Source organism: Ictidomys tridecemlineatus, unplaced genomic scaffold, assembly GCF_052094955.1.
Source record: "Ictidomys tridecemlineatus isolate mIctTri1 unplaced genomic scaffold, mIctTri1.hap1 Scaffold_3690, whole genome shotgun sequence".
Lineage (NCBI taxonomy): Eukaryota > Metazoa > Chordata > Mammalia > Rodentia > Sciuridae > Ictidomys > Ictidomys tridecemlineatus.
This window is the reverse complement of record NW_027522470.1, coordinates 99,021-122,493: the sequence shown is the minus strand read 5'-3', so window position 1 is coordinate 122,493 and position 23,473 is coordinate 99,021. Positions and strand designations below refer to the sequence as shown.

The 23,473-nt window shown below is 39.3% G+C and overlaps 1 pseudogene; it reads left to right on the top strand.

The window, feature by feature from the left end:
- Positions 1-884: 884 nt before the first annotated feature.
- LOC144373362 (transport and Golgi organization protein 1 homolog) overlaps positions 885-23,473 on the top strand; it is a 111,091-nt pseudogene continuing 88,502 nt past the window's right edge.

Below are 23,473 nucleotides of genomic sequence, written 5' to 3'. Positions count from 1 at the left end.
TTCTGAAACAGAAATGTTCTAGGTAAGATTTTTATCAATAAATCAGTAGTTTTTATATTGTCTCTTAGTATATAACTCTGTTAAATGCAGATTTCTAAATTGTGCTATTTTTTAAAATTGGCTGTGTACACATATATAAATAAGTATTTTAAAAATTATTTTTATGGATATTTAAAACAGAACTAGCTTTAGAATGATTAAATACTGAAAATTTGAAAAAGTCACTATTTAGTGGTGGAACTTGTAAGTAAAATTATAACATTTCATGTTATGAAATTACTTATCAACAGATTTGGCATTTAACAAAAATTATATAGTTAGCTTTTGGCTTTTAATTTCAAAAGCATTTTTGCTTTTTTATGTTTCTCCACTTTAAACATTTTGAACCAATGACTATTTCTTACCTTGAAATACTTAGTGTATTGTCAAAATTATTCACCTCTGTATCTTTCTGTTCAGATCAAATAATTCCAATCCTTTTTTCTTTTCTTTTCTGTCCTGCTTCTTGTTTTTCATCCTAAAAAGTGATTTTTTTTCTTATAATTTGTGACCAAGAAAAAACAAAAGAAAAGATGTATAGAATTATTTGTTGAAAAGGAATCAGTGTAACCAAATCAACCAAATTCCCATGTTGTTATTGGGTGAAAATAATATTTTATTATGGGATCTTGCTTGCAGAGTACATGTACAATTCTTATTTACCCTACACAGTAATTTATATACATTATGTACATGGAAATAACATCTATACAAATTATACATAGCTTTCTTAATTAAAAGTCACAGCCTATTGCTTGGAGAATGTTTTCTATAGTAGGCAACAGAAAGTAGTTCATTGAGCAATTAACAAAGGTAAATTGTCACTAATTGTAAATGTTTATCAGCCTAGAGAAGCTAAGACTGAAAGAAGACAGAAAATTGAAAAGAAAGATCCAAAAACAAGAAGCAAAAAAATTAGCACAAGAAAGAATGAAAGAGGACTTAAGAGAAAGTAATCCACCCAAAAACGAAGAACAGAAAGGTATGCAGAAGTCCAAACATGATAAGAATAGTATGCATTTGCTTAAACGTACAAATACAGAATTATAAGGCTCATATTATTATTTAATTGAAGTATAGATTTCAGTTAGTATTTTCATACTATCACTAAAATATAGAATTCAGTTAAAAGCGGCGCTCCCAGGGTCCTCCGGGGCTCACAGGAAAGGCTGTGCACACCAAGCGCACGGGGCGGAGCCTCTTGCAGCCAGATGGAGGGCGAAGTGCCGGGCTTCTTAGTAGCCTTCCAGGCGAAGGGCCAACCGGAGGCGATGAGGACGAGGGTGCAGGAGCAGGACTTACAGCAGTGCGGCCTGACAGGTAAGTGGGCTGCAGGAGAAGGGCCGCCCAGACACGCCACGTGGTGCACACCAACTTTTCGGGAGCGGGGTCTCCAAGGAGGTTTTCCCCGTGGGCGCCGGGGCTTCCCCTCCACCGGTAGGGGGTGGGTGGAGCTCGGCCTGGGGCACTTCCGGGTAGGGGGGGGTGGCGAGGAAATGTGCCTGGTGGGGCCCTAAACCCCGGTCCAGGCGCTCTGGCTGTGAGGGTGGCGCTGGGGTCAAACTTGGAAGACGCACCGCCCCTTTGACTCTCCTGAAGGAGCCTGCGCGCCCCGCAGGTGGCTGGCCGCTGGGTGGTTGTCCTCCCCGCACGTTGGGACCAGGGACACTCGCGCCTTCCTGCGCGGTCAGTCCGGGTCCCGTCCTGCCCTGGGGAGACACCGCAGTGACCCTCGCAGGCCTCCCAGGCCCGTTCCTCACGGGAGCCTGGGACGGTCGCGGCGCCCGTGGGAGGCGTAGTCGCCGTCAGTCGTCTCACGGAAGCTCTGGTGGAGCGGGGGGGGGGGGGGGGGGGGGGGGCTGTGCGTCTCGGTGGAGAGGGCTCGGCCCGCCCCTGACTGTGGGGTCCCACCCGCGGTTCAGTGGCTCTCGGGAAACGGGAAACGAGGTGCCGCCGGCTTCCCGCAGAGGGTGGTGGGAGGGTGGAGGGGGGCCTGTGTGCGCGCGCGCGGCTGGTCCGCCACAGTGACCCGGAGAGACTGCAGGGGACTGCGGAGGTGGCGGGTCGCCGGGGAAGCCTTGGGAAGAGCAGTCGGGGTGTAAACTACCAGGCAGTGCAGGGAAGAGGGGGAACACTGGACCCAAGGGTAGCGACTGGTCATCCTGTTTGTTAAAGTAAATGGATATTTTGGGAAACTGTTTGTGAGCTAAGATTTTTCTTTTCCTGATTCCAGCAGTCGTGTGTGTTCTTTGTAAAACATTTGGGGAAATAGCCTATGCCTTTGGTGGGTTCCTGGATTCCTGGTCCTGGAGGTAGATACCACCGTCATGAGCCAGTTCTGTGATGGTTATCCAGCAGTTGTACCAGGAAGCTAAGCCGGGGGCTGCTTTTCCAGCCCTTCCTACAAAAAATTTTATGGTGACCTAATTCCCTATATTAAATCCTTTTCTGTCTAACTTCTTTTTGGATAATTTTTTTTTTTTTACTTTTGCAGTCATCTTCTAAGTATTAAATATTGTTATCTTTGTATAGTTTCATATCATTTTAATTAAACATGTTATTATATACTAATTACAGATTCACATGCAGTTTTAAAAAAAGAGATCCCATGGAACCTTCCTCAGTTTCCCCAGTGATAATATCTTGCAAAACTTCTGTAGAATATCATAGTCCAGACATTGACTGGAGTTTTAGAACAGAGGCCTGACTCTGGAGAGCTAACAGATCATTTAGAACAAGAGGAAGCTTCAAACTGCAAGGCATCCTGATCTCACAAGAGGGGAAGGTTAATCATGGCAAGGTCTTTTGGGCGCGGGTACCTGGACTGCCTCATTATAGTCACCTCCTCCTAATCACATCTGGTAAAGGGTGAGTGATTAGATTGGGTAATCCAGGGTAACTCAGTATCGTCTCCCCACCTCCAGGCCCTCAACCTTAGTCAGGGCTGTGGAGTCCTTTTTGCCAAATAAGGTAACATTCACTGATTCTGAGGTCTGTGCATGAACTCTTTGAGGGTCACTCTTTATCCACCACTTTAACCTTTTACTTTTTTAAATATATATCTTTATTTTTACTTATTATTTTATGAGGATCGAACCCAGGACCTCATATGTGTGACGCAAGTGCTCTTTCCACTGAGCTACATCCCCGTCCCATCAACCTTTTACTTTTATTTTATAGAGATAATTATAAACATATATATATAACATAAATATTTATAGTGTCTTGCCATCCTTGTTCAGTTTTAAACACCCTTTATGTAGCAGCATCTCCATTCTTAACCCTGCTTCTCTGTTGGCGCACAGTGTAGTCCTGTTTTCATTTTGTCCTTTAGCAGGAGCAGTCCACATCCCAGTTGTACTAGGTTGTGGGGAGGCCAAATAAGGTGCTGGAGACAGCATGGGAGACATGGTTTATCTGGGAAAGCTTCTAACAGATCAGTGACGGTTCCAGGAAGAGTTCCGTGGCAACAGACTGAACAGATAGCATCTGGGTCCCTGAAGGTGCTTCTCCAAGCAGTACCTCTCTTGCTCCTGGTGTTTTGCCTGGTGGCTCTGGCCAAACAAGTGATATGTATCCTTTCCACAGAGCCCTCAGTTCTCTGCCCAGCCCCATTAAGGGAGGAGGCTTACATGTTAGACTGAGGAAGCAGTGACATCAGCATTAGTTTGTGTGTATGACCAGCATACATGCAAGAAAGTAGCTTTTTACAGATAACACTAACTTGCCCTAGTGCCCAGTGTGCATAGAGAAAGCCAGTGTCCCTCAAGATGATATGTATCTGGACTTTCCAGCCTAGGCTTGATCTCATTGGTCCCTTAATTTTGCTAGGTTTTTGTAAACAGAAAGGGAGCATTCAGGATCATGATGTTTTACTGTCCCCCTTTTCTTTAAGGGACAATATAGCAGGAATGGCAGATTTAGATGAGTGCCATTAAGCAAGCATATGAACAGTCCATGTGTTGTTTGTCACATCACTTCCAGGAATACTTATTTACAGAAAAGGACAGTGGCTTGAGACTGGGTATTATAGAACAAATCCCAGGCTGAGTTTCTCATTGATCAAGAAGATTATATAACAGTGACTGGCTATTTCAGGGCTTTGAATGGTAACACAAGTCTGCCCAAAAAGAAATTTGGAAATCAACTAATGTTTGTATACATAGAATGTCCCAATAAAAGATAGAGCCAATAAAGTTTGACATTAAGGGAATGTAAGCCATGTTCTTCATTCAAAGCCTTAGAGCTTAGCCCACATATGTGCTGAAATGTCTGCTCTCTGGTTTTGCTCTATTTTTTATTTCTAGGAGTTCATTTATGCCCTTATCAACTGAAGGGAGTCAACTGGCTAGCCCAGGGATTCCACTGTCAAAATGGCTGCATCCTGGGAGATGAGATGGGCCTTGGTAAGACCTGCCAGGTATGTTACTTTGAAGAAGCACTGTTTACCTACACCAAAACACCTCCTCACAACTCATTACCATATATATATATATATATATATATATATATATATATATAATTTTTGGTACCCCAGATTGAACTCAGGTGCACTTAAAAACTTAATCATACATCCAGCCCTTTTTTGTATTTTATTTGAAGACAGTGTCTCACTTAGTTGCTTAGTGCCTCGCTAAATTGCTAAGGTTGGCTTTGAACTCATGATCCTCCTGCCTTAGCCTCTGGAGCCAATGGGATTATAGGTATGTGCCACCACACCTGGCTTAATACCATCTTTAAGTGCTGTTACATATGTGTGTGTGTGAGGGTGTATGTGTGTGTGTATGTATATATATACTAGAATGTGAAATGCTTAACTTTTAAGAGATCACAACCTTGGGATTGATTTTTCTAGTTGTAGGGGTAGTTATTAATTATGTCATTACCTTTATATGAGCATTGACATGTGTCTGTGAGAAAAGTTACTTGAGTTACAAGTGCAGTTAATGGGCCCAGGTTTAGGGCTTTTCTCTGTGTGAAGCATATATACTTGCCCAAGGACCAAATTGACTGTGCTCCTTAGTAATACTATATGAAGTTAACTGTATTATTTCTAATATTACTCTCTCTTTCTCAGTGGGGGTGGGTTGGGGTCGGGCTGCTGTCCATTTTTCTACAGTGATAGAGAAATATGGAGGAAGTACCCTATGTTTTCCAAAATAAAACTTAGACTCTCTGACCTTAAAAGGGGAGAATGAGATGTGGCCCTCTCGGGCATTGATCTAGTGATTAATGGTGGAGTGTTGAAATTGATGCTTCTGCGAGAATAATAAGCAATACTGCCCTGGGTTGACACATGGCCTTTGATTAATGGAAAATTCAGTCACAACACCTCTTGGGTTAATCACATAAGGATTACTTATCTGAAGGATACAAAAGATATCTTGGTATAATCATGATATACGTCAGAGGCAGCTTGATCAGAAATCAGGAAGATAAAAACTTTTCAATCCCAGGAAAGTTTGACCAGTGGTCACTGGAGAGAATGAGCAAGGGTCTCATCATCCTTTTAGAAGTTCAACTGTCCCCTCCAATGCTCACTATATATATAAACTTTAAGCTGGAGCAGCGGTGCACATAGGCTAGTCTGATCATATGTTGAAGCCTCCTTTACTTAGGCCAGATGTATCTCATCAATCTTGGCATTATTCAGAAACAATGCAACCACTTATATAAGGTCCCCTGAGATTCATCACTTCTCTCTCTTGGGCAAACAAATCTGTTCCTGGTATATTCCTGAACGAGAAATATGAAACTAAAATCAGTTTCCTAGAGGTATCCTCCCTATAATCTCCTTTGTCTCAGTCATTGAAATTGTCCTACTGACTTCACAGAGAGCCAGCAAATTCCACTTGTCCTTTGCCTTTCCACCTCTACTTTAAATTCTCTAAAAAATATACCAACTCCAAGTCTGTTTTGGTAAAAGAATGTTTAGAAATTTTGCATCTATATTATGAAGGATATTGTTTTGTGATATTCCTTTTTTATACTAATTTTGTCTGGTTTTAGTATTTGGGTAAAGCTGGCCTCATAGAATATATTGAAAAGTGTTCCTCTTCAATTTTCAGCAAGAGTTTATGTAAAATTGTTCTCATTTCCATTTTAGATGTTTGATAAAATTCACTAGTGACTCTAAATTTATTTGGTAGACACTTCTGATTTGTGGTAATAAAAGACAAACTTTCTCTAAATTGCTTCTTCAGGGAGCACTCAACAGAATGGTTTTAATCCAGTTAAGCCACTTATTAGAGGGATGCTCTGGGCACAATTTGGGCTGGGATAGTTAAATGAGAAAATCATTTCCTTTATAAGATTAATATGATTGTGTCAAAAAAAATGAACTGCCACTCTGTCATCACAGCACTCTAACCACAGCCATAAGCAGCACGGTATGTTTTACATCATTGAAGTTACAGTGCACGCCTAGCCTATATGGTTTCTATTCATTAATGTAACATTGGCACTGTAGTTTTGCATTTTATTATATTCACAATCATTCAACTGGCATCGAGAATTTATAATTTGCTTAAACATCCTATTGATGAGGAATCATGAGTTCCCCCTTTTTGGGGTTACTTAAATTAATTTTGATGTGAACACCTTTGAGCCTATAGTTTTCTCAGGATTTTGAATTTGATCCTTAGGGCATATTTTTTCCTCAGAAATAGCACAGTATTTGGGGATGCAAGCTCTTCACGTGTTTTTGTTTGTTGAGAGCAACTTTAGAGACATAAGTGTACTCAAACATGTCCTGAAGTATGCACATTTGGCTTTGCAAAGTTTCATTTCATACTCCTACTTCTTGTGAGAATGATTTATTGTCTGTTTTCTGCATTTGAATATGTGTTGTAGATATATGCATGTACAACTATGGCATATGGATCTCGCTATACAGTATGATTATAATGCACCCATTATGAAAGACCAAAGGTTGTATCTGTTTTGTTCACATATAACTTGAGCTTAAAACTTGAGCCAGTAGAAGGCACCCTCTAAATGGTTATAGAAAGAGGGAGAAAGTTGGGGAAGAAGGAAAGCACTCTCATCAGAGCAGCCGAGCCAAGGGCCAAGGCTGTGATGTGCGGGTACTGTTTGCTGTCAGGTCTTAGCACTTCTGGCTTAATAGTTTCAAAGTACTCCTGCTGTTTTCCAACAGGTGTATTGGTTTCATTGATTTTTGTTCTTTCCTGATGTTTTTCCCTTTGGTTCAGTTACATAAATATTGAGCCTCATTGCTCGTTAACTCTTGAAGTAATTAAACACTATCAATTTCCTTAGCAAAGACACTGAGCTTACCTGATGTCGTTCTAAGAACGTACTAGTTTCCTAATATGTGGAAGATTGTATGGAATTTCTTTATAAAGCAAGTCATGTATAACAGTTTGTGTTCTCTGCCTATGGTTGTGGGAACTTTATGGTTGTGTCTCCTGGAAAGGTGATCAAAACTGCCTGCTTTGTTTCAGACGATTGCTCTCCTCATTTACTTGACGGGAAGGTTAAATGATGAAGGACCATTTCTGATTCTTAGTCCTCTGTCTGTTTTGGACAACTGGAAAGAAGAAATGGAAAGGTACAGAGTAGATGTAGCTGAACTTGTATTGTTTATGTTAAGATATTTTTCTAGATGATGGATAGAAGATCATAAAGCAAAATCTTGTCATATTCAATGATTTTATTCCAGAAAGGTTGAACTGAAACAGTGTAGGCAAGACACAAGATCTGATAGGGGAGGATCCAGTGGGTGTTACCCTTCTACAATTTAAAGGCTAGTACTTATTCTCAGTAAATTTTGCTGATGTAAAGGAGAAACTGTCCTTCTCACAGTAACATAGGAAGTAACTAAAGTGAGAAACATCATTGCATTTTTAGTTAGCACAAGACCCTCTTAGACTTGATCCTTCTCCCTGCTTAACACAGACCTTATCCTGGGGTTTAACCATTATTCTAGGTACAGTTCTGTGACCAGCACCTAATGAATGGCGTCTGCACACTGCAGTCCGTCCATGACATGCACACACCATCTCATGGCTGTGGCATTTGGGTTCATCTGATTCTTTCCTTGGATTTAGATTTGCTCCAGGTCTTTCTTGTGTAACATATGCAGGGGACGAGGAGGAAAGAGCCCATCTTCAGCAAGACCTAAAACAGAAGTCACGTTTTCATGTGCTGCTGACTACTGATGAAGTATTCATTCGTTTCTCCTAACCTGGGACCTTAGAAGTTGTAGAACCCACTGAATTATATTGACTTTTTTTTTTTGAGAGCACACATTTTTCTAGGAGGACATCCACCTTCATCACATTGTCAAAGAGGGACTATGACCAAACGAAGTGCAGGATCACTGTGCTTCAAGGTAGCTAGACATATTTCCCTCTCTACTGGTGGATTAAGTGGAAAGCTTCCCAGAAAGTGGCACTTTAGCCCTCTTTGTTGATGAACAGGAGGAGTCAGGTAGCAGGGCAGAGGGTTTCATGTACAGAGGCATCATGTCTGATAACCGGGGGATAGGAATGCAGTATGCCTAGTTTCAGTCTTGTTTTAAATCCTTATCTAAGTAAGTCCTCCCCCCAGCTCTTCTTGGCTACTTAATATCCAACTTGTCTTGTTTTGAAGTCTCTACTTAACCATAACTTGTATCTGTTTGTGTGATAGTGCTACTTAGAAATTGTGCTTAGTTTTTAACTTAGTAAACAAGTTAAAGGCTTAGATCCTGTGGTTTAAGAGTTAACAAGAAATAATCAGAATTTATCAATACCAGTCTTTATTTTTTTAATTCTAACTTTTTTTTTTATTTTGGTACCAAGGAATGAACCTAAGGGTACTTAACCACTGAGCCAATCCTCAGCCCTTTTTGTTTTTGAAGACAAAGTCTCAGTAAGTTGCTAAGGCTGGCTTTGAGCCTGCCACCTTCCTGCCTGAGTCTACAGAAGCTGCTGGGATTCAGGTGTGGGCCACCATGCCCAGCAATACCAGTCTTTTTAATGTGTCTTCCTTAATTTTTCAGATTTGCTTGAAAGATGCACCGTTTCTAAAATCGTGAGTATACTGTACCTTGTCAGAAACTGTGCTGAATGTGTGGAAGTCTTGTCTTTTCTTACATTTTTTTGATACTTGGCCTCTTTCCTGATATGTCTGGTCTGTCTTTGGGTCCTGTGGATGTATAGGCAGGCATGGTGGGAATTCTATGATCTAACCTCTACTCATTAGTTCTGTGTTATTGGGATGGTTTCTTAATTTCCATCAACTTCAGTGTCCTCATCTGTAAACTGGGGGTAGTTACCTTTTTTACTTTGGATGACTGTTGTGACAACTGAGATTAAATCTACATGGTTGATGTTTAGCAGATTACTAGAGATTTTTATTACTAGCAGATTTTTATCATTTTTTGGTTTTATTTTGGTACTGGGGATTGAACCCAGGAGTACTCTACCACTGAGCAACATCTCCAGTCCTTTTTATTTATTAATTTTTTAAATTTTGAGACAGGGTCTTTTTGAGTTGCCAAGGAAGGCCTTGAATTTGTAATCCTCATGCGTCAGCTCCCAGAGTCTCCAGGATTACAGGTGGGCCACTGCATCCAGCCTGGAAACTGGATTCTTTACACTGTAACTTGCACAGACACGTTCTCAGGACTGCTGCTTGAGATTTCACTGTAGTATAGGAGCCTTTTCCTGGCAATTACCAAGCAGCAGTCAGTGCTGTAGAACTGACTATTTGGAAAAGAAGCTTGAAGTATACTTGTAATTTGTCCATTTAACTATGTCTTGTTACTGGGGATTGAACTCAGGGGCATTTACCACTGAGCTGCATGCCCAGCCCTTTTCATTGTTTATTTTGAGATAGTCTCACTAAGTCGTTGGGACGGGACTCAAATTTGCAATCCTCCAGCATCCCAAGTAGTTGTCATTGTAGGTGTGCCCTGTTGTACCCTGTGTGCATCTTTCATACTCAGAAGGTTTTGTTCTCAAAGGGCCTTATCAATATTTTAAATATTTTTTCCTCATCCAGATTGTTGTGAATGAGTTTCTGTTTTACTCTTACTTTGATGACTGGGCCCAAGATTTTATGATTCCCTCCGGTATTTTGTTTTACTTAATTTACATTTAAATGAGCATATGATGTGTTCCCTCTTTTTCTTTCTTTTTACTTTATTTCATTTTATGTCGTGTCACGTTATTTCATGTCATTTCATTTTATGGTTCTGGGCATTGAGCTGAGAGCCTCCCAACTGCTCTTCCACTCAGTCCTTCCCCCAGCTCTTCTTGGCTACTTAATATCCAACTTGTCTTGTTTTGAAGTCTCTCCATGGAAAGGGAGAGTTACTGGTAATAACCAGGAAAGTAAATTATAGAGCTGCCCCATGGTCTGTACAATAGAGGGATGAGGAGTACAAAGATATCCATGAAACATGGTACTATCTGGCAGGTCTCAGAAGGTAATAAGATTGGGACATAAATGTTCTTGGGTACTTTATGTAAATTGTCCCATTTTGGTTTCATGAAAATCCTAGTAGGCAGAGATTATTATTCATTTTACAAATGAGGAAATTAAGAGATTAAGAATCCAAGTAAGGCAGAGCAGACATTCAAACCCAGCACTTGGTGCTTTGGGCCTCTTTTTTTTAATGTTTATTTTTTTAGTTGTAGTTGGACACAATACCTTTATTTTATTTATTTAGTTTTATGTAGTGCTGAGGATCAAAACGAGGGCCTCGCACATGCTAGGCAAGTGCTCTACTGATGAGCCACAGCCCCAGGCCCTGGACCGTGTTTTTAAGAGAGTGTCTCTAAGTAGGTAGAAGCATTGAAATGTCACCTTATTCAGTAGAAACACATTTTTACATTTCAGTCTGTTCTGAATGCATTTCTGGGTGGATTTAAGAGCCTTAGTAATAAAGAGACATTTATAATATTGACTCATATCAAGAATCCCAACAACATAGTTGTTTCTTTTAGTATGTTTGTTAATGTTATATTTCTCCATTGCTATATTTTACATTCTGAAAATAGGCAATGTGATAAAATCTGCACTCAAGAGGTTTATGAAGGCCATTTAAAGTTGTATGTTATCGCCATGAAATATTGAAATCTTTTGGACAACAGACAGTAGACTTGTAAAATCTTGGATCGAGAAGATCAGGAGTTCCCTTGTTGGACTCTCCATTCTTGTGTTGGAATTCCCTCTACTTTCGTTTCCGGGAAACAATCTTTAATTTCCTTTGATGAGTGATTCAATCCACTTTCACTCATTGAACCAAAATCCACTTCACTTAGCCTTTTGCGTTAAATAAGCATTTTTAGATGTTTGTGTATATACATATCTGTGTCTAGTCCTTCCAAAGGAATAAAACCTAGTCTGTTTTGAGTGGAACTATACTATGAACGCTCACCACCTATGTCATAACTACTATCCAACCTCATGGGGACCCTGTCTCCTTATAATCCTAAATATATCCCCTGCTTATTCTGCCCAGTTCTCTCCTTGGACTTCCTGCCCTCTCTTTGGATCCCCAGTTCAGTCTTCTCCTACTCCACTCTCATTAGCTGAGTGTCTATCTCTGGCTCTCTTCCTCTCAATTTTCTCATTTTTTCTTCCTCTGAGGAGGAAGGCTTCCTTTTTTTGTTGTTGTTTTTCTGCAAATATTTATTGAATCATGGTCCAGATGAGGCCATAGGGATAGAGAAGATTAAGACATTGACCTTGACTTTCAGGGGTGTGTAGTCTTGTAGCAGATGCAGACAAACAGAAACAAAGGCAAAAGGGTGGCATGTGCTCACCAGTAGGTAGAGTGCCAGTGTATTTATTAACCTGCCCACCGCCTATACTGTGAGCCTCTGTGATCAGATTTCCCACATTTAATTCCTTCCCTCCAAAATTCCTCTTACAGTGCTTGTGGGACACAAGAACTGTGTAAACATATTTATTAAATGGTTTAAATAAGAGGGAAAAATGGGAGATGCTTAAAAAAGAGTTGAGTAAAAGTGAGGAAGAAGATGATATTATTAACAGCTAGTACTTATTGAGATTTACTGCTATAGTTTGGATCCTATATATCTCGCAAAGGCTCATATGTTAAAGTCTTGGTCCCCAGCATGAAACTGGTGAGAGTGTGTGGAACCTTTGAAAGGTGAGCCCTCATGGGATGTCTTCTGGTCATTCATTGAGGATGTGTCCTTGTAATGGGTAGCAGGGATCCAGCCTCTTCTTTGCTCTCTCTGTCCCAGCCTTGAGATAGCTGGCTTGCTCTGCCATGCCCTTCTGCCATGGTGTGCTTAACAGCAAGGGGTCCAGCTGATGGTGGACTGACCCTCCAAAATTGTGAGCCAGAGTAAAACTTTTTACTTTATAAACTCATTATCTCAGCTACTTGTCACAGTAGCAGAAAGCTGACCAACACATTCATTATGGGTTAATTATCTTTCTTTGTATTAGTTTTTTTATTTATGTATGACAGCGGAATGCATTGCAATACATATCACATATATAGAGCACGTTGTTTTCATATCTCTGGTTTTATACACAGTATATTCACACCATTCATGTCTTCATACATGTACTTAGGATAATAGTGTCCATCACATTCTATCATCACTTCTAAACCCATGCCCCCTCCCTTCCCCTCCCACCCCTCTGCCCTATCTAGAGTTTGTCTGTTCCTCCAATGCTCTCCCTCCCTACCCCACTAAGAATCAGCCTCCTTATATCAAAGAAAACATTCAGCATTTGGATTTTTGGGATTGGTTAACTTCACTTAGCATTATTCTCCAACTCCATCCATTTACCTGCAAATGCCATGATTTTATTCTTTTATTGCTGAGTAATATTTCATTGTGTATGTTTGCCACAGTTTTCAATCCATTCATCTACTGAAGGGCATCTAGGTTGGCTCCACAGTTTAGCTATTGTGAATTGTGCTGCTATAAACATTGATGTGGCTGTGTTCCTGTAGTATGCTGTTTTTAAGTCCTTTGAGTATAGACCGAGGTGTGGGATAGCTGGGTCAGATGGTAGTTCCATTCCCAGCTTTCCAAGGAATCTCCATACTGCTTTCCATATTGGCTACACCAATTGCAGTCCCACCAGCAGTGTATTTTCTCCCACATCCTCGCCAACACTTATTGTTGTTTGTGTCCATAATAGCTGCCATTCTGATTGGAGTGAGATGAAATCTTAAGAGTACTTTTGATTTTTATGTATCTAATTGCTAGCGTTGATGAACATTTTTTTTTCATATATTTGTTGACTGATTGTATATCATCTTCTGAGAAGTGTCTGTTCAGGTCCTTGGCCCATTTATTGATAGGGTTGGTTGGTTGGTTGGTTGGTTATTTATTTATTTATCTATCTATCTATCTATCTATCTATCTATTTATTTATTTATTTTAGTGTTTAGCTTTTTGAGTTCTTTATATACCCTAAAGATGAGTGCTCTGTCTGATATATGAGGGGTAAAGATTTGCTCCCAAGATGTACACTCTCACAAATTGTTTCTTTTGCTGAGAAGAAACTTTTTAGTTTGAATCTGTCCCATTTATTGATTCTTGATTTTAATTCTGGCACCAAAGGAGTCTTATTAAGGAAGTTGGGGGATAATCCCACATGATGGAGATCAGGGCCTACTTTTTCTTCTATTAGATGCAGGGTCTCTGGTTTTATTCCCAGGTCCTTGATCCATTTTGACTCGAGTTTTGTGCATGGTGAGAGATAGGGGTTTAATTTCATTTTGCACGTGGATTTTCAGTTTTACCAGCACCATTTGTTGAAGAGTTTATCTTTTCTCCAGTGTGTGTTTTTGGTACCTTTGTCTAATATAAGATAATTGCAATTTTGTGGGTTAGTCTCTGTGCCCTCTATTCTGTACCATTGGTCTACCAGTCTGTTTTGGTGCCAATACCATGCTGTTTTTGTTACTATTGCTCTGTAGTATGGTTTAAGGTCTGGTATAGTGATGCCCCCTGCTTCACTCTTCCTGCTAAGGATTGCTTTAGCTATTCTGGGTCTCTTATCTTAGCAGATGAATTTCATGATTGCTTTTTCAGTTTTTATGAGGAATGCCATTGGGATTTTGATTGGAATTGCATTAAATCTGTAAACTGCTTTTGGTGGTATGGTCATTTTGATAAAACATTAATTCTGCCTAACCTAGAGCGAGGTAGATCTTTCCATCTTCTAAGGCCTTCTTTGATTTCTTTCTTTAGGGTTCTATAATTTTCTTTATACAGATCTTTTACCTCTTTCCTTAAGTGGATTCCCAAGTTTTTTGTGTGTGTTCTGGGGTTTTTGTTTTGTTTTTGGTTTTGTTTTTGTTTTATTTTTATTGTTGTTGTTTTGAGGTTATTGTGAACGAGATAGTTTTTCTCATTTCTTTCCAGAGGCTTTGACACTGATATACAGAAATGCTTTTGACTTATGATGTTGATTTTATATCCTGCTACATTCATTTATTTACTAGTTCTAGAAGTTATCTGGTGGAACTTTTAGGGTCTTCTAGGTGTAGAATCGTATCATCATCAAATAATGCCAATTTGAGTTCTTTTCCTATATGTATCCCTTTGATTTCTTTCGTCTAATTGTTGTGGCCAGTGTTTCATGTACTGTGTTAAGTAGAAGTGGTAAAAGAGGGCATCCCTGTCTTGTTCCAGTTTTTAGAGGGAATGCCTTCAATTTTTCTTCATTTAGAATGATGTTGGCCTGGGGCTTAGCGTAGAGAGTCTTTATGATGTTGAGATATGTTCCTGTTATCTTTAGTTTTTCTAGTGTTTTGAACATGAAGGAGTGCTGTATTTTGTCATATGCTTTTTCTGCATCTATTGAGATGATTACATGATTCTTATCTTTAATTCTATTGATGTGATGACTTACATTTATTGATTTCTGTTGAACCAACCTTGCATCCCTGGGATGAATCCCACTTGATCATGGTGCACAATCTTTTTGATGTTTTTCTATTCCATTTGCCAGAACTTTATGAGAATTTTTGTATCTTGTTCATTAGAGATACTGGTCTGAAGTTTTCTTTTTTTGATATGTCTTTGCCTGGTTTTGGAATCAGGGTGATATTGGCCTCATAAAATGAGTTTGGAAGTGCTCCCTCTTTTTCTATTTCCTGAAATTAATTAAGAGTATTGGTATTAGTTCTTCTTTAAAGGTCTTGTAGAACTCGGCTGTGTATCCATCCAGTCCTTGGCTTTTCTTGGTTGGTAGACTTCTGATAGTATCTTCTATTCCGTCATTTGAATTTTTTTTAAGAGAGAAAGAAAGAAAGAGAATTTTAATATTTATTTTTTAGTTCTCGGCGGACACAACATCTTTGTATGTGGTGCTGAGGATCGAACCCAGGCCGCATGCAAGCCAGGCGAGCATGCTACCACTTGAGCTGCATCCCCAGCCCATCGTCATTTGAAATTGATCTGTTTAAATTGTGTATTTCATCCTGATTGAATTTAGGCAAATCATATGACTCTAGAAATTTGTCAATGCCTTTGAGGTTTTCTATTTTATTGGAGTACAAGTTTTCAACATCATTTCTGATTATCTTCCTGTTTGTCTGTAGTGTCTGTCGTGGTTTTGGAAGGAAGGCTTCCTTTTTATAGGCCAGCCTTTACACAGACGTTTGTTTTAATTTTTCAGGTATTGTCCTTCCTTACCCACTTTTTTGTTTGACACACTTAGTTTTACAAGTGCAAAAATAATGCAGTGGGATTCCATAATGTTTACCAATAAAATTAAAAACTTAAAAGTCTTATAACGCCCACTTTATTATCTTTTGCATGATTTTCACATTTTTAAAAGGATATTCAATATTTATACCTTTTTCATTATTGTATTTTGCAGCTACCATTTATCATTTTATCACCTATTATTAGATAGTTTATTTTCATTTTTTGTTATTTTAAGTTAATGCATCTAGAATATCATCCAATCTTTTTCCATATTTTGGATTTTTTAAACAGCTTTCCACCAGTAGCATCTGTTAAAAATATGATTCTAGTACTGAAACTTCTTGAGAAATTGCTCTCGTGACATACCATACCATAAACTTGCTGTGGCAGCAGCCCCCAGTGACCTCCACGTTAACAAGTCCAGTGGCTGCATCATCCTGGACATCTCCGTGATCCTGTTCACCACTCTCCCATTTTAAAGTCCTACTCCTTTAGCTGCTGTGACATCACTGTCTCCTGATTTTTCTTATGGGTTTGAATCTCTGCTCTGCTCTTATGATCTTTACCTAGTTACCTAGCCTTTCAGAGTTTTAGTGTCCTTGTTGGCACGATTATGGTTACTTGTCTTATTCCTTGGATTAAATTACACACAAAGCCACAAGCACAATGTCTGTTACAGAGTACAATATGATAAATGTATCCTTCCATTTCTGTCTCTGGCTCCTTACTTTCTGCATAGAGCTCTCTCATATGAGGGGAAAACAAAGCACATGGTAACCTTTCCAGATAGGAAGGTCATGATGCCAGGTATGCTTCTATCAGAGTGGGCTGTTAGTTTTTCTAACAAGTCATAATTGTATAGTAAGATGTGATTGTGAAATATATTTGAGCTACATGAAGCTGAAAGTTTGGATTTTCTCTCACAGCTTCTCCTAGAGTGTTCTTGTTGTGGATGAAGCCCACAGATTGAAAAGCCAAAGCTCTCTGCTGCATAAGACACTCTCAGAGGTAAACTCAAAGGATAGTCTTAGTTTTTACACACACCCCTTCCTTTTTTAATAGACTTTATTTTTTAGAGCAAGTTAGGATTACAACAAAATTGAATAGAAGGTAGAGAGTTCCCATATATCCCCTGCCCCTTTACAAGCCTAGCTTCCCCCATCTCAGCCTCTCCCTGAAGAGAGATGTTAAAACTAATGAAACTACATTGGCACCGCAGTGTCACCAGAGTCCGTAATGCTGGATTCACTCGCTGTTGCATGTCCTGTGAGTTTGAACAAACAGGTGATGGCATGTTTCCACCCTATAGTATCATGCAGAGCAGTTTCCTGGCTCAGAAATCCTATACCCATCTGTTCACCGTTCCTTCTCCCCTCTAACTCCCCTTTAAAACCACTTAGTTTAGTCTATACAGAGCCAACTAAATTGAAACTTTATTATTATTATTCTAATTTGTAATATATGATAGCAGAATGCATTACAATTCACATTACCCATATAGAGCACAATTGTTTATATCTCTGGTTGTACACAAGTAGAGTCACACCATTCGTGTCTTCATACATGTACTTCGGATAATGATGTCCATCTCATAAATTAAAACTTCTGTATTAAGACTTCTGCAGAGCTAAATAAACCTATTTTGGAGGGCAGTGACAAAAGTAGTATTTAATATGGCTAATTACTATTCCTTTCTCTTTTATATAGAAGATAACATTTACTAAAATCTAGTTATCAAATGAGTCAGACCCTACCCCAATAAAATGCATTGTATTTTTGGAGATGTTTCAACTCTCTTTTGAGTGCTTTTAATTTTTCTCTCTCTCTTTTTTTTTTTTTTACAAATAAAGATCTTATACTCCTGTCTGCAGTTGTAGATGCATTGGATATACCTTATGCCTCCCCCAATTTACCTATTTAGAAACTTACCTTTCACGTGGAGTCATGAAGAGACCAATTTCTTACAACATATTGCCTTCAGTCTCTCGTCTGTTGTATTTTTAGTATGATACACTTGATTGCATTCCCTTCTCTTGATCTCTTGTATCATTCAGCAAAGTAGATGAGAAAGATCATTGTGGCCTGGAGCTGCCCTTGTTTCTGAGAAGCCAATGAAATGTGAAGTACCTTGTTGACTTGAAAATTTGCTCATTCATGAGACCACACTTGTTAATTTCTGAGATAATCAAAATTTGGTCCTCATCCTATAATAAATCACTTAAATTTAGAGGTCATTTAGAAGAAAATCTTAGACCTGGATTATGTATTTTAATATTTATTGGCCTAAAAGTTGCAGTGTTTAGAGTTTTTACTGAAGATATCATCATTTTTATTAGTTTCAAATATTGTTATTTCCTGCCTGGTAGGGCATCCTCTATCTCTGCTGTCCTCTTTGCCTTTTTTTAGGGACCCTTGATTACATGTCCTTCCCAAGAGTTTGTACTCTATATTTAAAATAATACACATGCATAGGATGTGACTTTTCCACATTACTTAATTCTGCTGGTGTAAGTTCTTGTTAATGTCAGCTCAGAGGTTGACCTTGCTTGGCCTGATATCTGTTGTTACTGTTTTTCTTCCTTCATTAGTCTCTTATCCTCCGTGTTCCTGTCTGTTTCTCAATGTTTTTCCTTTTTCTCTTGGAAATGCTGGGGTTTGACCCAGGGCTTCATGCATGCTAGGCAAGCGTTCTGCTGGTGACCCACATTCCCAGCCCTGTTTCTCAAAAATTTACAAAATCCCTTTTTATATTGGACTGTCCATGGCTTACTATCCAGAAACATCTAGAAATCTTGATATCTTGACTCTGATATATTGCAAAGTTTATGAACAGACATTGTGTCAGTGTAAATCTTGCTGTTTGCTTGTAGCAGAGAGGCCTGATGCTATAAATAACTTTGGCTTCTTAAACTCTTTGAATGAATGTGTTTACTCAGATACTCCCATTAATTCCCCCATGTAGGTCATAACATAGTTTGACTCCTCACATAGATTGCATTTAGTAACCCTAGTGAATACTCATGTAATACTCAAGAGTTTACAACTCGATGTCACATGCTTACAAGAGTGTCTTCTTACAGATTATTATCCCCTCCTTATGGTCGAAACTGGAGAGGTATTATTTCTCAATTAAATAGAGTGTACAACTTGAACCTGAGCCTTCTGATTTCATTTGCCTTGGTTCATTGTGTTATATCATGTCCCTCTGTGTTCAAATAAATGTTGTGATGGGTCACTTGGTTTTGCTTACCAGTGGTAGAGATTTTTAATTGTGTTAATTTACATATTCTAGTTCTCAGTGGTCTTCAGTCTCCTGTTGACTGGAACTCCTATCCAGAACAGCCTCCAAGAGCTCTACTCTCTCCTCAGTTTTGTGGAACCTGACCTGTTTTCCAAGGAACAGATGGAGGATTTTGTTGAACGTTACTGGGATATTGAAAAAGAGTCCAAATCAGGTTAATTCCCATTTAGCAAATTATCCCCAAGAGATCTTGACACAGAAACTTCCCTAATGCATAAGAGTTGTAGATTGAAAAGGAAGAGAATCAATAACTGGAGAATGCCTTCCAGGGAGAAAAACCACCACAGATATAAGGCAGATGATGGTCCCTCATGTGGTATCCACTTGTTTGCTATCCATGGCTCTTACTTGTTTGTTACATGATTCTGCAGTGGGGCTTATTGGTTCACTTTTGGAAAAAGTAGAAAGTACCCACTGATATGTGTGCTTTTTAAAAAACCAACTTCTAATTTTTTTTCATTTTTTTTCTCTTTGTGGTATGGAGATTGAACCCAGGGGTGCTCTACCACAGGGATACATTCCCAGTCCTTCTGTAAAAAAATGGAGACAGGGTCTTGCTCAGTTTCATAGGCTGGCCTTCAGCTTACCATCCTCATGCCTCAAGTTCATGTTACCATGCTGCTTCAACTTGTAATTTATAAAAATTATAGACTTTGTTAACTTTCCATGCCACTTGCCAGTGGAGAAAAGTAAGTGCATGCTATAGACCCAGACTACTGTTAAGAATTCTACAACACTGCTGTTTTCTTTTAACCAGAAGTTCGAGATGATTGGGATGTGGAAGGGAAAAGGGAAGCCTTCATTCGTATAACCGTAGCTTTTTCTTATACCTTTGCCACTCTGCCTTGTGGAACATTCCCATAATATCTGAATACCCTAGGATGATTGTCCAAAACAGATGGCAGGGGGCCTCCCAATGATTATGTGTGTGCTGGTTAAATATGAGTTGCAGAGGGTTCTTAGAGCAAAAATTCCCAAACCACAGGGTAAAGATGACTAGCAAACCTGCTCTGATTGATTACTCCCATGTTTAGAGTTGTCAGATATGGGACATCTAATTACAAATGACAAGGGACACACTGGTACTGAAGAGCTATGAATTGTTTATCTGAATTTCACATTTAACAGGTTGCTTGTATTTTTGTTTTCTGTTTCTGGTTTTCCTACATGATGTATACTTCCAACTTAGTGTAGCTTTTGAAGTCTAAGATGCCTGTAAAAGAACAAGGGATTAGAAGTTTTTAAAAATCCACTTTTAATGCTCGCCATTTTCACATTCACTTGTGTGTCCATGGATAAGTGGTCTGATTTCTCTGAGCCTCACTTAACTGTCATAAACATGGAGACAGTATTGCTCACCCTGCATTTCTACGCTGTATGCTGATCAGTGAGATGGAATGAAGAATACCCTGGAAAACAGTGTCTTGAAAATGAGATTATTCCTAAGAAGAATCCAGTTCTTTGAGTGTTGTAGTTTGGGTATTAAAAGCCAGTAACAAGTCCAGAAGGAATAGGAAGAAACCAGGATAGGGAGAAATGATTGGTCCTCTAATTATGGTGGTTCAGCTTATAATTTTTTGACTTTACCACTTTACAAAAGCAGCAACATTCAATAGAAACTGTACTTTGAATTTCAAATTTTTATTGGTGTACCTATTTGTACCTATGTTTGAGGTACATATTTATACCTGTTGATGTTTTGCATAGTGATCACTTAGGTCATTAGCATATCATATAGCAAAACCTTTATCATTTCTTTATGTTGAATATATTCAAAATTCTAGATTCTAACTGGTTTAAGATATAAAATGCATTATTGTTAGTTATATTAGAATGTTCAATATAATCATCAGGGAAATGCAAATCAGGAACATAATGGGAAACCTCCCCCCCCCCCTTAGAATGGTTATTACAGACACCAAACGCTGGCAAGGCTGTGGTGGAAGTGGAACTCTGAGACACCCCGGGAATGGAGATGGTATGGCCATCGTAAAAACCAGGATGGCATTTCCTCAGAAAACTAAATAGAACTGCTGTACAATTCAGCAATCCCATACTGGGCATATAGTCGAAGAAGGGGATCGACATGTCAAGAGATGTCTGTGCTCCTGTGTTCATTGCAGCACTCTTAACAGTACCCAGAGTGTGGAGCTCACCTAGATGTCCATTAGCAGATAAAAAGGAAATGTGGTGTAGATACAGGATGGGATGCTCTTCAGCCATAAGAAGGCATGAGTTTCAGTCTTTTCCCAGACTTGGGATAGGTTGTAAGGTACTGTCCTGTGAGGCGGGGTGGCAGCAGCGAGGCACCACTCCCCAATGACTCAGCGACCCTGAGGGTAAGTAACTGATACCACACAGTGCTCTGTGTTGTCAGTTGTTTAGTCACAGGCATTCAGCACATTACATGAAGTATTCACAGTTTTTCATAGAAGAGGCTTGGGTTAGATTTTTTTGCTGAGTGGACTAATGTAAGTGCTGAGCACATTTGAGGTAGGGTGGGCTGAGCTGTGGTGTTTGGTATGTTAGGTCCGTTCAAGGCACTTTTTACATCTAAGATATTTTCAGTTTGTGATGGGTTTATAGGAATGTAATCCCTTTGTAAGTCCAGGAGCATCTGTAACTGAAAACTTACTGTACAGACTTAGAACGCAGAATTAGCATGAAAATGAGGAAAATGAGTTGCTCCATGTTCTCTAGTAGTTCGGCGCCTCTGCTGTATTTTTGTACCACACTCTTTTATGTTGTTTCCTTCCACAGCAAGTGAACTTCACAACCTCTTGCAGCCGTTTCTGCTGAGGAGAGTGAAAGCAGTGGTAGCTAAAGAACTTCCCAAAAAGACAGAAGTAGTGATATACCATGGCATGTCAGCATTGCAGAAAAAATACTACAAGGCTATTTTGATGAAAGACCTAGGTATTCAGAGGACACTTGGTCCATTAAGAAACTAAATGGGGATGTGATTTTTGTGCAGGGAAATATTTATGATTACACTCACTTTGTGTAGCAAGAATATAAGGTAGAATTTTGTATTCTGAATGATACGCCAATCACCTGATGTGGAACAATAGCAGTGTTAAGTGTAGCTCAGACTTGGTTGTTGCATGATGGAATTTCTCTTTTTCCTCTTGCATGGTTTTTCTTATGCCTGCAATATAGCAAACACTTTTAAGTGTCTACTCATGATTTTTATCCTCTATTTGCTTTTTTTTCTCCCATCTTAAAACCACAATAGCAGTTAAAGAAGAAATTTTAGAAGTTTACAATTGTTTTAACAAAGCACTGCTAAGTTCACCTTGTAGACTTCCTTCTCAAAACAAAGTGAGGAGTAAGAAAATCCCATATGGATATGATTTTAATTCTCAGTGCAATTGATTGCCATTTGGGAGGGTAGTATAAACTTGAGGGAAATACTATGAAATGAGAAAGGTTATGTTTGTGTTTTGTTTGTGTTTTGATTTGTTAGTCCCTTTTCCTCTCTATCTTCAAAATTTCAGATGCATTTGAAAATGAGATGGCAAGGAAAATTAAACTTCAGAATATCTTATCCCAGCTTCGAAAGTGCGTGGATCACCCGTATTTGTTTGATGGTGAGCCAGTGTCCTGTTTCCCCCCATTATTTTTCATTAGTAGTTCTGTAACCAAAATCATAGCCAGAGTCTTCAACAGAACTGCTGCATTCATGTGTCTACTCTGCTTCTTCTCATTTTCTGTATATTAATGATATCTCGTGTTATTCATACTGAAGATTTCTTCACATGTCCCGTAATATTCCTTAAGCTGCTTTCCTTTTTCTCTCTTAATGCAGGATCCATTGCATTTGCCTGGACTCTACTTTTCTGCAATCTAGAAATGTTTCTAAGATTTTTTGGAGGGCAGGGAGCTTTTCTTTCTTTCATGATAGTGACAGTTGTGGAGAGGAAAACTGGCAGCTTTACAGAATGGGTCATAATGGCGATTCATCTGACCCTTCTTTAGGATTGGATTTCCTTTTGTCTTGAGCCCTCTCGGTCACTACGCCCAGTTCTCTGTGTTCTCTGTGATGCCCAGGCATTGTCAGTTCACGTTTCGTTAAACTCTCAGATCCCTTGACACAGCAGATGGCTTCCTCCTTGGGATGCTCTTCACTCAGCTTCTGGGGTAGCAGTTTTTCCTGCCTGTCTTCCTGTCTGCATGCTCCTGCTCTGTGTCCTTTGCTCTCTCCTTTCATCCTAGTGACTTCTGTACATGTCCCTCTAAGCACTGCTCTTGTTGCCACAAATTTATGTGTAGTGTTTCATTTTCATTCCCATTGGGGTTTTTGGATGCACTCTGATGGCTGGCCCTGGAATTCCTTAGTGTAGAAAGATTGCAAAAAGTCTGCTGTACTTGTTTTAAGGAGTCTGCCAAGTACCATTAGGAGCTGTTTAAAAGTTTAACAGAACTTTAATCAAGTGCACATTAGAACTTTTTTTTTAAGGGAGAAGGGCCA